Source organism: Bos javanicus, chromosome 3 (genome assembly GCF_032452875.1).
Source record: "Bos javanicus breed banteng chromosome 3, ARS-OSU_banteng_1.0, whole genome shotgun sequence".
Classification (NCBI taxonomy): domain Eukaryota; kingdom Metazoa; phylum Chordata; class Mammalia; order Artiodactyla; family Bovidae; genus Bos; species Bos javanicus.
In genome coordinates this window covers 22,414,215-22,432,857 of record NC_083870.1, presented here as the reverse complement: position 1 = coordinate 22,432,857, position 18,643 = coordinate 22,414,215, and the positions used below count along the sequence as shown (strand labels likewise).

General features: G+C 37.0%; 1 pseudogene; it reads left to right on the top strand.

Annotated features, from left to right (window-relative positions):
• The first annotated feature begins 7,810 nt into the window (after window positions 1-7,810).
• LOC133245163 (olfactory receptor 5J3-like) lies at window positions 7,811-17,268 on the top strand (annotated as a pseudogene).
• Window positions 17,269-18,643: the final 1,375 nt, after the last annotated feature.

Sequence of the window (18,643 nt, the reverse complement as noted above, 5' to 3'; positions counted from 1 at the left end):
TTAACTTATATGCAGAGTACATTATGTGATATGTGGGGCTGAATGAAGCACAGGTTGGAATCAAGATTGCTGGGAGAAATATAAATAACCTCAGGTACAGATAACACCACCTTTATGGCAGAAAGCAAAGAAAAACTAAAGAGCCTCTTAATGAAAGTGAAAGAGGAGAGTGAAAAAGGTGGCTTAAAATTCAACATTCAAAAAACGAAGAGCATGGCATCCGGTCTCATCACTTAATGGCAAATAGTTGGGGAAACAATGGAAATAGTGACAGACTTTATTTTCTTGGGCTCCAAAATCACTGTAGATGGTGACTGCAGCCATGAAATTAAAAGACGCTTACTCCTTGGAAGAAAAGCTATGACAAACTTAGACAGCATATTAAAAAGCAGAGACATCACTTTGCCAACAAAGATCAATCTAGTCAAAGCTATGGTTTTTCTAGTAGTCGTATGGATGTGAGAGTTGGACCATGAAGAAGGCTGACTACTGAAGAATTGATGCTTATTAACTGTGGTGTCAGAGAAGACTCTTGAGAGGCCCATGGACTGCAAGGAGATCAACCAGTCAATTGTAAAGGAAATCAGTCCTGAATATTCACTGGAAGGACTGATGCTGAAGCTCCAATACTTCAGCCATCTGATGCAAAGAACTGACTCACTGGAAAAGACCTTGATGCTGGGAAAGACTGAAGGCAGAAGGAGAAGGGGATGACAGAGGATGAGATGGTTGGATGGTATCACTGACTCAATGGACGTGAGTTTGAGCAGGCTCCGGGAGTTGGTGGTGGACAGGGAAGCCTGGCATGCTGCATGTACATGGAGCTGTAGAGAGTCGGACACAACTGAGTGACCGAACAAAGTGAACTGAATGTCATGCCTTCAGCTTCTTCTTTTTGCTCAGGATTGCTCTGGCTATTTGGTGCCTTTAGTGGTTTCATACAAATTTTATAATTATTTGTTCTATTTCTGTGAAAAATGCTAGTAGTATTTTGATAGTGATTGTAATTAATCTGTAGATAATTTTGCATAATATGGATATTTTAGCAATATTAGTTTTTCTAATCCATAAACATAAATATATTTCCATTCATTTGTGCCTTCAATTTTTTCATCAATGTTTTATGGTTTTAATGTACTGATCTTTCACCACTTCGGTAAAATTTATCCTAGGTATGTTTGATGCTATTGTAAATAGAATTGTTTCTTAAAGTCTTTTTCATTTTATTTCTTATTAGTATATAGATATGAAACTAACTTTTATAGGCTGATTCTGTACACTGAATCTTTATTAAATTATTTATTATTTCTGTTTTTTGGTGAAATCTTTAGTGTTTTATATGTATCATATTATGTAATCTGCAAACAGTGACAATTTTACTCCCTCCTTTCCAATTTGGATGTCTTTTCTTTCTTTTTCTTGCCTAACTGATCTGGTTATGACTTCTAGTATTATAGTGAATAGAAGTGATAAGAGTTGGCATCCTTGTCTTGTTACTGATCTTAAGAAGAAAAGCTTTCAGCTTTTCACTGCTGAATATGTTAGCTGTGGGCTTATCAATATAGCTTTTATTATGTTGAGGTACATTCCTTCCATATCTAATGTGTTAAGACTTTTTATCACAAAAATGTGCTGAATTTTGTCAAATGCTTTTCCTACATCCATTGAGATGATCATATAATTTTTGTTCTTCATTCTATAATGTGGTATATCACATTTAATGATTTGCATATATTAAACCATCACTGCATCCAAGAATGAATCCAATTTGCTCATGGGGTATGATCCTTTCCACTGTGCTATTAAATGTTGCTTGCTAGTAGTTTTTTGAGGGATTTTGTGTCTATGCTCAGAAGGATATTGACCTGTAATTTTCTTGTAATATCTTTGTCTAGCTCTGATATAAGGGTAATGTTTGCCTTGTAAAAATGAGTTTGGAAGTGCTCCCTCCTCTTCAATTTTTTAGAAGAACTGAGAATTGGTACTGATTCTTTCTTAATCTAAGAAGATCTTTTTAACTTTAGAGACTTAACTCTTCACTCTGTCTAATGTTTATATTCTAATTTTGATGAGGTAAAATACTGTAAGATTTTTAAACATATAGCTTTCTCCCCTTCTGTGCCCTACAGAGATGTTTGATGGCTCTGCATTTTTCTCCTTAGAAGCCACATCAACAGTGTCATCACCAGGTCATGGCAATGGCAGAACTAGAAACCAGGGGACACGAAGACATAAGGATGCTGGTGAAAAAGAAGGGACGCACCATGTCTAAGTGAGCAGACTAACTAGTATGATTTCATGCCAAGAGAGCAGATACACTGTTAGTACTATAGTTCCAAAAACATGTTCAATTGAGCATGCAACATGAAGAATCTAGTTCTAAGATCCAAGGCCATGGCTACCAGAACAAGTGGACAAAATTCTCTTGTGCTTTGTAGAATCGCAACTTGAATAAACCTACACCCGTGCATCTCTTTTCTTTCCCTAATGAAAAGGAGGAGAAGGCAGTATTTCAGGCTTTAATTTTCATTCACATCCTAACAAAAAAAATCTGTCACTAAAATTCACCCACAAATGTCCCAAAAGAGATAAGAAGCTAGTCTCATTGCATGCTGAGAAAAGATGATTGATATGACTTTAATGAATACACAAGAGAATTAATTGCTCTTCATTCTAGTTTCTACTCAGGCTTTTGCCTTGCATCTGCACTCTGAGGAGTCCCAGAACAGCTGCTTAAAGAAAGGTTACATGGTACTCCCCAAAGGTCAGTCCACAGGTACTTATAAATGTCCATGCTAGAAAAATGAGTTCCTAGAGAGAACATAGAAGGATTTTCAACTCTTGCAGTAGACAGTGAACATGTTCAAGGTAGCTCCTAGAATGGAAGGCCTCCTCATGATGCATGGCAGTCAACAGCCTGTTTTACAGAGAGTGTCTTTCCAGCCCAGGAACTAGAAAGAGAGCAGTAAGCCCTTTCTAAAACTTTCGGCAAGAGTCAGTGGTAAGTTGTTCATTTACCATCACAATTGAGAAAAATACTGCCAAGTGTCAGGATATATATACTTCTTAAAAGCATTAAACACATAAAATATTAAACACATTATTTTCAATACCAGTTTCACGACATCTGCGTGATGACATAAATTTAGTATCATTTTTGTGTGTCTATGTCTATAATGGTAATAATAAAACCAGAGTTGAAATGACCATAGTGATCATTTATTTGAAAGCCTGAGGGGTTCTTGAATTCCTTAAGTAAGAGAATATGAAGGAGAAATTTGTTCATGGTAAATAATATATAATGCATAGTATTACTCTTATTCTAATTTTGAGAAGATAGAAATAATTTTCAGGGGGAAAGCATATCTCCTAGGCTATGCCATAGTATGACATTAAGGGCACAGAAAATATTTGTTTAAATAAAATGTAATTAAATTTGCATAAAATATATTTGGAACTCCTTTTGTTCACTACCTTGGGGATTTTCATCTTTACGTTGCGCACATTGACATTTGGGAGATGTGTTGCAAACAACATATCTTTATTAACTTTAGAAAGTCTTGTACTTTGTGAATCATTTGCTTCTCCTATAGTCCCTTTCTTTTTAGAAATCTCATAGATTCGGGGTGATTCCTAGATAATTTCTTTCTCACTCATTTGCCATTGAGATGATTTATATGTTGGGAAAGAATGAAGCAGAGTTGCTGGTCTCTGGTTGGGAACTGAGCCATTGGTCTCCACTGGAACCACTGCTCTTATGGGAAAGGAGGACATTAAGACCACCACAGTCCAAGAGGCCATGGTACCACATTTATGTCCCCAAATAATGTTAGTTGTCTCAGGTCAGAAAGCTGTTTGCACCAGAACCACTAGGACAGAAATGTCCTCCTGATTCAGCTGAGATATTCCATCACAACCTCTTTTTTCTCTCTGGGCCTGACGGTAGTGCTGGATTTTGTGTTTTTCGTTTTCCACTGACTTCAACCTAAGTTGTTTGTGAGTGGTCTTTGTACCCCAAGCTTGGTTCCCCCATTCAGCTTCCGTAGGCAGAGGGATCAGATGCCACTGGGAGTATTAAGCCTGGGTCAGTGACCTGAGGCTCCCTCAGGAGGAGGAGGTCATCAGTGGAGGCCAGCCCTTCTCTTCTCTGATAATCACATTCATGAGAAGGAGCTCAGGTTTTTAACAATGGCTGTATACTATCCATGGGACAGCCTGGTGGACAGGTACAATTTCCTGTCAAATTTCTATAGAGCCACACTCTTCTCAAACCTAAGACTAAATGCACTGGTTAAGAAATGACTATCTAGATCACTTTTGAGGCAGAGATATATGTGGAGAAATCCTTGCCAGATAAACACCTCCTATTCTCATTCTGGGGCTGTTTAGGGATAGGGATAATGGTAGAAAAGTAAAAAAGCCAGTCACTCAACTCTTTCTGTAAGGGTAAATCCAAGAAATTGGTTTGGCCAATGTTATCAGTAACTTTTTTGTTTTTGTGGGGGGTTTTATCTGTGTGCTGAATTGTCAGGAAATTTAAAAGGTGCGGATATTTTTCCTATTTGGTTCTCTCTTTTTTTTCCTTTCCATAGAATGCTCTAGCAGTATGATGAACTTCTGATTATGGCTTTCACGGTCAGACGGATGGGATTAAATTCCAAACTATGATAATAGTAGCTGTGTAACCTTAAGCATCGGTTTCCTCCTTTATGAATCCTAATAAAATAAATAAGCTTGTTGTGATAAATACATGAGATTATGTATACTAAGCATCCTACCCAGTACCTGGTACCTCATAAGTACACCACAAACAGTAGCTAGGCTTTTGTTATTGACAATTATAAGACTTGGGATGAAACTATGCAAGGATGGAAAGGAAGTTGGGATTATCTGTACTCTGGCTTCTTTTATATGGTCAATCATATATGCATATAAACAAAGGACTAGAAAGACCCACACAAAACTGTTAACAGTGGTGCTGGGCAGATAGTAGTGTAAAGGTGAAGATATTCCATTTTCATTTGATATGCCTTTGACTCAGGGAAATTTGTAGCATATGTTTTTAAAATTTAGAATCCAATAAAATTTTAAATTTAAATAGATAATGAGGAGACCTGCCTGTATAAGTCTTTGTAACTTCCTGTGGCTCTATACGTATTTCAAAATAGAGTTTTCTAAAATGTAAAAGGTAAACATTAACTAAAATATGGGATCTATTTATCTATCTCTGACATAACATTAGGCTAGGAAGGCTCTCAATCATGTGGAATGTTACCATCCCAAAGGATGTTCATAAATGTGAAATATGGATTTTCCAGGTAAAAGGTAGGCAAAAAGGAAAGAGTACTTAATATCTTAAGTATTAGGAATATGAAATTTTCTCATAGGAATATGAAATTTTCAAGGTTCAAATAATGCCATATTTTCACATATGTAATGACATTGGTAGAAAAATGGAGCTGGAGGGCTGAAAGGAACGTTGTAAATGATCTTTACTTAAGACTTGAATCAATCATCTTTGCAGGAGATGTAGCAATCTAGCCTTTCCTTGAACAGCTACCATGATGGGATCTCATTGCTCTTTATATATGATAAAATGCTTGCTTATCTAGGCAAAGTTAAGTTAGAGAAACTAGAAGTTGCAAGGCTAAAGAAGACAGAGGAAGAGCAGATATCAAACAGGCCAATTAAATACAAGAGTGAGGAGATTTCACTTCAACATGTGTTTGTCAAAGTGGCCAAGTGGACTATCAAGAAATACTTGAAATGAAGCAGGCAAACAGAGTGTGAACCAGGACCTCATCCTTGATCCATAAGTAGGGGAAGGAATATCGCTCAGTGGTAACGCTGAGACTCTGAATTCAGACCACCAGGATAACATTTTGAAGGTCTGAGCTTCTGGAGCTATTAACAGTACTTTCAGTTTCATGGAGTAATTCATGAAGAGTGCCTGGCACATAGGACATGATTAAAATTAAATGAGAGGCATAGTGATGGTATTTACAGTGTGGACAAAAGGAGAAGAAAACACAGTGTTCACTTTGAGGCAGCCTTGACTGACAATCACAATTTAGTAGGAAGGATTCTGAAGCTGAACAGGTAAGAACAAGGTCATGTTTCCATCATTACCATAGGCTGAGATGAAAGGGAACTTCATTCATCTTACCTGATGGAAATACACATGATATATATGCACATAAAATTTGAGAAGCACTTGCCTATTTGATGACTTCTGAATATTTCATCTGGTTTCCTAAATGCCTATACAATAGGGAAGGGTACAAAAAGAAACCTGGGGCAAAAAAAAATAGTTTCTATTCCATAGCAATAAATTAACTTTGACATAGACACCCCAGATCTTCTGGACTTTCTTTTAGAAAAATTATCCTGAGTAAATTTACTAATCATTGTGTGACTGTGTGTGTGTATTTTAAGTAGGTGGACAATTTACTAGGCCACATGAAAATGGTATTTAAATTTTTAATCATTGCTTTGTATTACTAGAAATATGAAGAGATGTTTTCCTATGTGCTCTAAGAGTTTTCACAATTACACCAATTACTCTTGTTTATATTATGTCCATTTTGGTTCCTAAATAAACCCCTGAGGTTAGTCAACAAAACACTTCATGAGTGTTAGCTATTATCATCTGATGTGTGTCTCTACTCGTTTGATTAAATTCAGCTATATAAAAGTATTACTTCTTTTCAAAGTACTTCATTGAGTTTTATTTTTTCATTGGGTCTGTTATACTGAACTTATTTTATACTGAACTTATTTTAATCTTTAAAGAAAAACATACCTGTTTTAAACTAAATTCAGTAAAATTTCTTTAAAGATACACATTTTTGCATATAGAACCAGCATTAAAAACCTCCTCCTCAACCTATTTATACTATAAAACCTGTCCTTACTGAAGAGTAGAAAGTTATTCCCATAAAGCAGAGAGTTTGACACTGTCTATTTGTGTGCAATAGCATGGAAACTCCAAGAGGCAAGGATTCTGAGTTTCACATAAACTCTAGTGTGGAAGTGGTGCCTATTTATGGTGGATTTTGATGTTGATGAAGATTCACCATTGTTACTTTATACAATGTGAGCATCAGGAGTATGGAAAATGAAATAAATATCACGCTTTAACCCATACTCCTAGCTCACAAAAAAATTAGACTAGCCTGTCAGACCAAAATAAACAAACAAACAAAAAAATCTCACCATGGTTCTGATTCCACTACATTTATATATCTTGCCCCATTAATATACTCCTCAGGGATGGACTTCAAATAATTGTAAAATATTTAAAACAAGCAGTGTGTGCAACTTCAGAAACCAAATTTCTAAAAATCACTAAACATTTAAAATTCACCTTTAATTTAGCTATATACAAATGATGCATTACTTTCTCTTTGTGGGACCTCCTTCCATGAAAGATTTCATTTCTTTTTATGAATAAACCTAGATATCTACCTACAAAAGAGGTGGTTTATCTACCTTTTTGATAGCATGACTTAAGAGAAAATGCTCATTACTGATTTTTAATGAAATTAAATCAACTTCGCAGAGTCAGACACGACTGAGCGACTTCACTTTGACTTTTCACTTTCATGCATTGGAGAAGGAAATGGCAGCCCACTCCAGCGTTCTTGCCTGGAGAATCCCGGGGATGGGGGAGCCCGGTGGGCTGCAGTCTATGGGGTCACACAGCGTCGGACACGACTGAAGCAACTTAACAGCAACAGCAACAGCATGCAGTTGATAGAGAAAGTAAATAATAGAACGTACATATCACACAAGGATTTTCTTAAAGAACATGCAGATTGTCAGCCTAACTCTAACATTGCTTTACTGTGAAAGGATGCCTACAGCCAACCTGGAGAGCGTGTTGAGTATCAGTAAACCTTCTTGGATACATCTTCCATCATACTGTGAATTTGGGGGGATCACAGGAGTCCCACCCTAGCCTTCTTCTCTTACTTTGTCTATTCTCCTTGGTTGATTTCATGTATACCTATGGACTCAAAAGCTACCTTCAAGACAATGACTCTCAAATTCACTTCTAAACAGATTTAGCCTGTCTCCTGAGATTAAATCCTTTATTTTCAACTGCCTATTGGGCACTTCCACATGGATATCCCACAAGTACCTAACACTCAACATTACTAATGATCTAATCTACTGTCTCATCTCCCCATGCCTAGTACACCTCATTTATTTCCTATTTTAATGAATGATCTCAGCATGCCCAAACTGATTTGAATCCTTACCATCCATCAACTTCAAAGTGCTCCAAGTATGTCTCCTTCCCTGTGATTAACTGCCTCATGGATTTTCTCCAACCTCCAAAACTCTACATCTTCAGTTACGGTTTCATTCTGATACGGTTTTAGTTTTCAGACTTCTCTCTTGGACAACCAAAGGTGTTCTAACTGAGGGCACATGAATGATGAAGGACTCTGGGGATGGGTCTTACAATTATATGACCCCATTGGAATTACACGGAAGATTCTGTGCATGGGCATACATGCATTTTCTGGATCTAGAGACTTTCATCAGTTTCTAAAACCCAGGCTATTACCTTCCAGATGTCTCCTGCTTCCAGTCTGCCCTCACCTAAAACATGCTCTGTGGGCCATTGCTGATACTCTGCAACCAATCCTATTTATTCTCACACCAAAGCCTGGCAGCCTTGATGTCTGGACTCCTTGAGGAAAGACAGGATATTTTCTGAGACCCTCGTTGAAGGAATGTTCAGTTTTTGTTTTTTTCCCAAGAAGCTGTCTCAGAGGCAGGTCTGATACAGCCTCCACAAGCCAGTCCTAGTCCCCAGAGCAGCTGCTTCCCCAACACCTCCTCTGAGGTAACTAATGAGGTTGTCCTTTAAGTGCAAAATCACTAGATTTCTTAGAACTAATGATGGAGTTTGGTAGTAACCAGTCAGGGCTGAGTTACCAGGTATCTGTAACTAACAGGAACCTCCAGGGGTTGGGGAGGTGGCTGTAGGCGAGGTGGCTGCCAGCAAAGCTCAGAATCCTGCAGTTTTCCTTCTTCTGGGATGCTCTCAGGGAAGTTCACTAGGGTCCCAGAGACCTCTGGACCCTTACTCCTATAAACAGGAAGACAACAGAGGTCCCATAAGTTTGTTTGCCCTTAGCTGAACAGACCCATGCTGTCTGTTTTACTTGAGATTTCTGCCATCAATACTGCCTGGGATGCAAACCTGTGTATGGGACATTGTTCTTGCACACAGCACCTCCCTCAATCTCTCACACACACAGACACACACACACACACATTGTGAGCATTATTTTTCATCAATGGTCCAAAATCCATGGGACTAACAACCAGGTTCACTCCAAATTAATCACTGTGAATCATGAATCGTTATTCTTGTGTATGCCTGAAGAGGCAAGACTGTAGACAGGGAAACAATCTGAAGGCAGTTACAGTGCTTCAGATAAAAGGTGATAAGTTTCTGAACTGTAACTGTGGTAGAAGGAAAAGTAGAAAGATGAGAAAATGAAAGAAAATATTTAGGCAGTCTTAGTGATTGGTTGGAGAAGGCAACGGCACCCCACTCCAGTACTTTTGCCTGGAAAATCCCATGGACGGAGGAGCCTGGTAGGCTCCAGTTCATGGGGTCGCTAAGAGTTGGGCATGACTGAGCGATTTCACTTTCACTTTTTACTTTCATGCATTGGAGAAGGAAATGGCAACCCACTCCAGTATTCTTGCCTGGAGAATCCCCGGGACAGAGGAGCCTAGTGGGCTGCCGTCTATGGGGTCACACAGAGTCGAACACGACTGAAGCGACTTAGCAGCAGCAGCAGCAGCAGCAGTGATTGGTTGTATTTGAGTCTGACTGACATGGTCAGAAATGAAAATTGCATGATAAATGTCTCCTGTTTTTATCTTTTTCTTATTTTGTTTTTAAAAAGGGAATTATATCTCACACACAATAAAATGCACAAACCTTAAGGTTACAGGTTGATTAATTTACTAGATATATGCATCCATGTAATCACTATTCAAGTTAAGATATAGAATATTTCCACCACCTCAGAAAATTCCTTTCTACTCCATTCCCATCAGTGTTATTCAGAGGTAACTACTATGCCAGTTTTATCACCATAGATTAGTTTTGACTATTGGTGAATTTCGTCTTTATTTAAAAAAAAAGTTTTAGATTCATTCAGTGTTTATATATGTATTAGTATTTTAAATAACTGGGTAGTATTCCAAATATGAATATACCACAGTTTTGTATCCATTTTCCTGTTCATAGGCAGACTGTTTATATCTAGTTTATATTATTAATATTACAAACAAATTGGCTTAGATCACTATTAACCATGTGAGCATATGCACCTACTTTCCTCAGATATGTGCCTAGGAATGGTGTTTCTGGGTCATAGAGTAACTAGACGTTTGACTTTATTCAGTTCAGTTCAGTCACTCAGTCGTGTCCAACTCTTTGCGACCCCATGGACTGCAGCACGCCAGGCTTCCCTGTCCATCACCAACTCCCAGAGCTTGCTCAAGCTCATGTCCATCAAGTCAGTGATGCCATCCAATCACCTCATCCTCTGTCGTCCCCTTCTCCTCCTGCCTTCAATCTTTCCCAGCATCAGGGTCTTTTCCAATGAGTTAGTTCTTCGAATCAGGTGGCCAAAGTATTGGAGCTTTGGCATCAGTCCTTTCAATGAATATTTAGGACTGATTTCCTTTCTATTGTTTTCCTCTATTTCTTTGACTTTATTAAAAACTTCCAAATAGTTTTCAAAAGCAGTTATACAGACTTCCAACTTCAACTCAGAGATTTAGAGAGCTGGAGTGTTGCTTCCAGCAGTGTAACAACAACAGTAAAGCTGGACATAATGCAAATTAATGACTTTTCTTAAAGGCTTTAGGTAATAGAAGTTGCAGGGCAAACAACTAAACAGAAAACTGGGAGGCATAGACTCTTGAAGGGAGAAACAGGAACCAAATATTTTTCTTTTTTAACCTGGGGCAGAATCCATCAGATGCCATGCAAGTTGATAAGACTCAATTTGTTTGTGAATTTAATGAGTTACAAAATACTAAGTGGGGGCCTAGTGGCTCAATGGCAAAGAATCCACCTGCAATGCAGGAGACTCAGGTTCAATCCCTGGGTTGGGAAGAACCCCTGGAGAAGGAAATGGCAACCCACTCCAGTATTCTTGCCTGGAAAATACCTTGAATAGAGGAGCCTGGCAGGCTACAGTCCGTGGGGTCACAGAAGAGTCGGACACGACTTAGCCACTAAAGGACAAACAGTAGGCCCGCATGAGAGTGTGAAGTCCCTAGGTACCACAGAGAGGAAAGTTTGCACCCTCTTGTTTCCTCCCTGAGCTCCACCAAATGCTCACAGCGAAGAGCAAGAAGCATTGAGAAAGCTTCCCTAAATGGGGCTGTCTGGAGGAAGAAGGTGGAGGGAACAGCAGTGAATGCAAAAACTTCTTCCAAACCATTTACCATATTTTTTCCTGCAGAAGTAAAACTGTAATCTGCAGGCAAAAGTGAACAACAACAACAAAAAAACCTGTCATCTTAGGACATTGTGGAAAACCATTGTAGCTGGGAAGGGACAGGGACAAAAATTCCACTACTCAGGGAGAGGCAGGAATATGTGCAAGGACCAACGCTACAGCTGGTAGAGGGGCAGGATCACTCGGGAAGGCCATACCAAGACCCAGGTTCAGAGTACCTCAGATTAAGGCTTACGTGTAACATCAGAGGAAACCTCCCCACTCCCCCACCTCCCACCCCACTCCCAGTTCCCCACCCTCCACCCTCCAACAAACAATTAGAGAAATTAACAGTGGAATACAATCGCTATAGTGGAATCAAGAAAAAGATTATCTCTAGGTGTAGTACTATGAAAGGAAGACACACAGCAGGTAGGGAGAGTAACAACTGAGAAAAATAAACCCTCTGGCAAACTGGCTTAACCCTAAGTACAAGAAATCAGTGGAGAAATCTGAAGCCTGTAGTGCACTGAAGGTAACCATAGCAACAACAAACTCCAAAGTCAGGCCAGCTCCTCAATAGATTAATCCCTAACTCCCATACTAAAGGTCTAGCACAAGGGAAGGCTCATCTCCAAGCCTCATCTCCCCCAAATTTACCTCTGTCTCTACTGTCTTAATTGTTCAGTTTCATAACAAAAAGTTATGAGATATATTAAAAGGTAAAAAAAATTCTAAAGAGATAAAACAAACATCAGAATCAGACTCAGATATGACAGAAATGTTAAAACCAGACAAAGAATTTAAAATAACAATGATTAATAGATTAAGGCATTCAATGAAAAATGTAAACAACACGCAAAATCGGGATAATATAATCAGAGAGATAGAAACAACAAGAAAAGATCAAATAGAAATGCTAGAAATAAACATAGTGACAAAGAGAAAGAATGACCTTTATGGGATGATCAGCTGAAGAATCCGTGAACTTGAAAATATATTAAAGAATTTACTAAAACCAAAAGACACAGAGAAATAAAAGTAAAAAATCACCCCTCCCTGTATTCAGAGTATCTAAGAGCTATCTTACAGTACCAAGCATAAACATAATTGGAATCTCAGAAGTGGGATTATTAAAAAAAAAAAAAAAACACATCTCAATAGATGTAGAAAAAATTCAACAAAATTTAACATTAATTTATAAAAAAACTCTCAATAAAGTAAGTATAGATGGAACTTCCTTAACTGTTAAGGGCATCTTAAAAAAACAAAAAACAAAAGACACCCTACCCTTAACATCATATTTAAGGGTAAAATGTTACAAGCTTTCCCCACAAATTCAGGAACAGACAAGGATGTCCTTTCTAACCCCTCCTAACTACATTGTTTTAAGTTGAATTTACCTGATGTTGATGCATCTTTAAGTTATTGGCTATGTAGATAGAGTCTTTTGTGAAGTCTGTATTCGTGTCTCCCGATTTTCAATTGGGTTGTTCATTTGTTTTTTGTGGTTTTGTTACTGATTTATAGGCATTTAAAATATATTTTGAATGTTATTGCTTTGTGAGATAAATATATTTTCACAGTCTCTATACTGCTCTTTAACCTTTAATAGTGCTTTTTGAAGAGCAAAATTTCTTAATTTTGATAAAAAGTAGGATTATCAATTTTGTTCAAGTTGAGAATTAAGATTATTCATTTTTCATACCTATATTCAGTTGCTTCAGCTCCTTTTATTGAAAAATCTTTCTTTAATATATTGAATGGCTTTGGTAGTTACACTGAAAATCAATTACCAGAGTATGTTATGGGTCCATTTCTGAATTCTATTATGTTCTACTGATATATTTGTCTTTCCTTTCAATAATGCCACATTATCTTAATTATTTATAATTATTAATTCTTCAAATATGAAAGGGTAAGTTCTCCAACTTTATTTTTATCCTCCAAGATTATCTTGACTATTCTAGAGCCATTGAATTTCCATACAAACTTTAGAATCAGTTTGTAAATTCCTCAAAAAGGACTACTGAAATTTTTATTTGGGTTGTATTGAAACTATAATATGATATTTATCTCTAATTTCCCTAAGCAATATTTTGTGCTTTACAATGAAGAGATCTTGCAAATTTTTTGCTAAACTTATTACTACATCAGTTCAGTTCAGTTCAGCTGCTCAGTCGTGTCTGACTCTTTGCAACCCCATGAATCGCAGCACGCCAGGCCTCCCTGTCCATCACCAACTCCCGGAGTTCACTCAGACTCACGTCCATAGAGTCAGTGATGCCATCCAGCCATCTCATCCTCTGTCGTCCCCTTCTCCTCCTGCCCCCAATCCCTCCCAGCATCAGAGTCTTGTTGATAATTAGAGCTATTGCAAATAGTATTGTTTTAAATATAATATTAAATTATATTATCTATAATCAATTTGTTGATTATAGAAATATAATTAATATTTGTATATTGACTTTGCTTCCTGAGATTTTCTTAAATATTACTTCATTAATTTCTTTTGATTTTTCTACATACACAATCATGACATCTGTAAATAAAGGCAGGTTGATATCTTTCTTTCAAACTTTTATGCCTTTTACTATTCTTGTCTTATTGCATTAGTTAGGACTTCTAGTACAATTTTGAATAGAAACTCTGAGAATGGCCATTATTGTTTAATGTTACACAGAATGTGTCACTATTGAGTATAATACAAGCTATATATTTTATCAGGTTGAGGAAGTTCCATTTATTCTCAGTTTTATATGTTTATTTTTTATTATGAATGGGTATTGAACTTTGTCAAATGCTTTCTTTGGCATTTATTCAGATGTTTACAGTTTTTCTCCTTTATTCTGTTAATAGAAGATGGCAATGATTACTTACATTCCTGTAATAAGCCAAAACACACTCTTGTATATTATCTAAGTATTACTGTCTTTGATTTGATGGTATTTTGTTCAGATTTTTTGTGTCTGTGTTCCTGAGGGATGTCAGGTTATAATTTTCTTCTCTTATAAATACCTTATTACATTTTAGTGTCAAGATTTTGTCCTTATAAAACAAGTTGGCAAGTATTCCCTGATTTTATTGTCAAAGAGATTTTGTAATACTATATTATTTCTTCTTAAAATGTTTGGTAGAATTCACCACAAAACAATCTGGGGCTGGAATTTCTTTTTAGAAAGGTTTTTAATTGCAGATGAAATTTCTTTGATAGATTCATATCATTCAATTTTGTTTTTACGTAATAATTCTTAGTAAGAATAAACATAAAACATGGATTATTTTTATTCCTCCCATATAAGTTATCAATAGCAAGATATTATCAAGATTTCCTCCAATGTTTTCTTATAAAAATATCATAATTTTAGCTTTTACGTTTTAGTCTTTAAACATTCTGAGTTAATTTTGTGTATTATATAAGCTAAGGGACCACTTCATTCTTTTGCATGTAGATATTCAGTTTTCCCAGAACCACTTGTTGAAGAAACTTTTTATCCCATTAAATGGTTGTGGCACTCTTGCTGAAAATCAATTAAAATGTATGTGTGAGTTTATTTCTAGGCTCTTTATTCATTCCATTGGTCTATATGTCTGTCTTATGCTAGTATAATAAGACCATTGCTTTGTAGTTAAGTTTCAAAGTCAGGAAGTGTGAGTACTCCAACTTTATTGGTTTTTGCCAAGATTGTATTGACTATTCAGGGCCTTTTGCAATTTCATATGAATTTGAGGATTGGCTTTTCCATTTCTGTTGGGAAAACCTAACAGAATTTTGATACTGATTGGGTAAAATCTGTAGATCATTTTGGAATATTGACATCTTAACAATGTTAAGTCTTCTTAGCCATGAACATGGGATGACTTGCCATTTTTAATGTCTCCTTTAATTTCTTTTGCAATGCTTTGTGGGTTTCGGTGTAAAAAGTCTTTTCACCTCTTCAGGAAGACTTATTATAAGTACTTAATTCTTGTAGATATTATTATAAATAGAAGTGATTTTTATATTCCTTTTTAGATTGTTCATTCTTAGTGTACATTTAAATTTTTTATTTAATCCAATAATATTTTAATTAAATATTTAATTAACATATATTTAATTTTTAATTTTTTTAAATTTTATTTTATTTTTAGAAACACAAAAGTTTTTGCATGTTTAATTTTGCTGAATTTGATTATAAGCTCTAGTATCTTGTGGTTTCTTTGGTATTTTCTCTATATGAGATATGTCCTCTGTGAATAAATAGTATTACTTCTTTCTTTCCAATTTGAGAAATTGTACTAATAGTCTAAAACTATAAGCAAAGCTCAAGATTTACATAACTGAAAAAAACCTACAATGGAGTACACTGAAAAGTAGCACTGATTCTGATTCAGCAGGTGATTAAATTCTTTATATTTTTCTACATTTTCCTAATTTTTTGTCCATATTATATTATATATTTCTTAGAAAATTATATTTCTCAGAAAAAATTAAGATGCTTACTAAAAAGGGCAATGATAGGAGGTAGGTATTACCAAAGTAGTGAAAAATTAGTTCTTTCCAATGAAGGAGTTAGTGGCTTGTTGGTTTCACCAAGTTTGCATTTATTTTCACATACCAGTAGCCCTGCAAATGTGTGGGTTGTCCCTGGGCCTGAGTTGGGTAGATCTGCTAAATGAGAAGTTCTGGTTTCTCTGAAGACACTTCTGCACACTTCCTTCCACAGTCTAGGCTGTCTATTTCCAACATTATTTCACATGGCCCTATAACGTTTCAAGCCCATTTGGGGTGCTCTTTGTACATTTCCCATTATGGCTTCTTTTTTTTCATTGTTTTGTAGCTGTGGTGCCACTTGAAATGAACAATCAAACAGACGTCACTGAATTCATCTTCTTGGGATTTTCCAACCATCCCAATCTACAGAGTTTGTTCTTCCTGGTCTTCCTGGTCATTTATCTGACAACTCTTTTTGGGAATACACTCATAATAATGGCCACCAGGGTCAGTCCTGCCCTCCACATCCCAATGTATTATTTCCTCAGCAACCTGAGCTTCTTGGACATTTGATACTCATCTACCACTATCCCAGGCATGCTGGTGAACTTCTTCCAGGAGAAGAAGACTATCTCCTATGAGGGCTGCCTTTCCCAGATTTTCTTCCTTGTGACCTGTGCCGGCACTGAGGGTGTATTATTGGCAGCTATGGCTTACGACCGCTATGTAGCCATCTGCCACCCTCTTCAATATCCAGTCTTTATGAGTGTGAAGGTCTGTGTCTGTTTGGTGTCTGGGTCCTGGCTATGTGGACTGGTGAATTCTATGACACACACAGTGTTGGCAACCACACTCACTCTATGTGGGCCTAACCAGATCAGTCACTTTCTCTGTGACATCCCATTCCTCCTGAAGCTCTCCTGCTCAGACACCTCTCTCAATGAGTTTATGCTCCATGTGGCCAGTGCTACTATTGGCCTAAGTCCCTGCTTGTTTACTGCTGTGTCCTACATACTCATCATCTCTGCCATCCTTAGGATTCCCTCTGTTCAGGGCAGGAGCAAAGCCTTTTCTACCTGTGCCTCCCACCTCACTGTGGTGGTTATCTTCTTTGGAACAGCCAACTTTAACTATGATAGACCCAGTGTAGGCTACAACCTGGATATGGACATCCTGGTCTCTGTGCTTTTCTGTGTTGGGACCCCCATGTTTAACCCCATCATCTATAGTCTGAGAAGCAAGGAGATCAAAGGTGTCCTGAGGAAGCTGGCTGACGAATGCTGGTTCTCTAGTGAGATCAGAGGTTAAACAGTTTCATTATGGAAAATTTCTTAATTGGAGAAAAAATTGAGTATTCCAGATACAATTTAAACAGTACTCTTTTTATATATGATCTCTTGACAACTGTGATGACTGATTCCACCAGGACAAATAGGTACACTTGTACTGAGCATTTCATACACTGTGATCCTAAATACTGTGTGTTCTCCAATCCACTGATAACTTAGAACATTTTGTAACCTCCTAGATAAACCCCAGTATACATTAGCACTCACTCTCCATATCCTTCCAAATTTGAATTACCAGAAAACCACTATTCTGCTTCCTGGGTCCATGGATACCCTTATTCTGGATGTCTCATATAAATAAAACTCTACAACATGTGCCTTTTGTGTCTGGCTTCTTGGGACGTTTTCAAAGTTCATACATATACCATGTTGCACTTCATTCCTTCGTCTCATTGAATGATTTCCATTTTGCAGATATACCACATTTTACTTACTGACTCAATAGACATTTTAGTCATTCTCACTTTTTACTATTATGAATAATGCTGCTATGAACACTCACATTCAAGTTTTAGGAGAAATATTTGTATTTATATAGAGTCTATAGTTTTGAGTGGTATTGCTGGATCACATGATAAACTTTAAAAGGACTGTTAAAATTTTTCAAAGCAGAGGCACTATTTTACATTATCAAGGGCAGTGTATGTGGGTTCTAATTTCTCCACATCCTGACCAACATGTTATATGTCCTTTTTTTTTTTATAGCCATCCTAGTATGCGTAAAGTACTGTATCATTTTGATTTGTATTTCCCAGATGCCTAATGATTCTAAGGTCTTTAATAAGCAACATTACTACTTCACAGGCAAGTTTGGCTTCAGAGTACAAAATGAAGTAGGGCAAATGCTAACAGAGTTTTGCCAAGAGAACGCACTGGTCATAGCAAAGACCCTCTTCCAACAACACAAGAGATGACTACACATGGACATCACCAGATGGTCAATACCGAAATCAGACTGATTATATTCTTTGCAGCTGAAAATGGAGAAACTCTATACAGTCAGCAAAAGCAAGACCAGAAGCTGACTGTGGCTCAGATCATGAATTCTTTATTGTAAAATTCAGACTTAAATTGAAAGAAGTAGGGGAAACCACTAACCATTCAGGTATGACCTAAATCAAATCCCTTACAATTATACAGTGGACGTGACAAATAGTTTCAAGGGATTAGATCTGATAGACAGAGTGCCTGAAGAACTATGGACAGAGGTTTGTAACATTGTACAGGAGGCAGTGAACATTGTACAAGAGGCAGTGATCAAACCATCCCCAAGAAAAAGAAATGCAAAAGGGCAAAATAGTTGTCTGAGGGGGTCTTACAAATAAGAGAGAAAA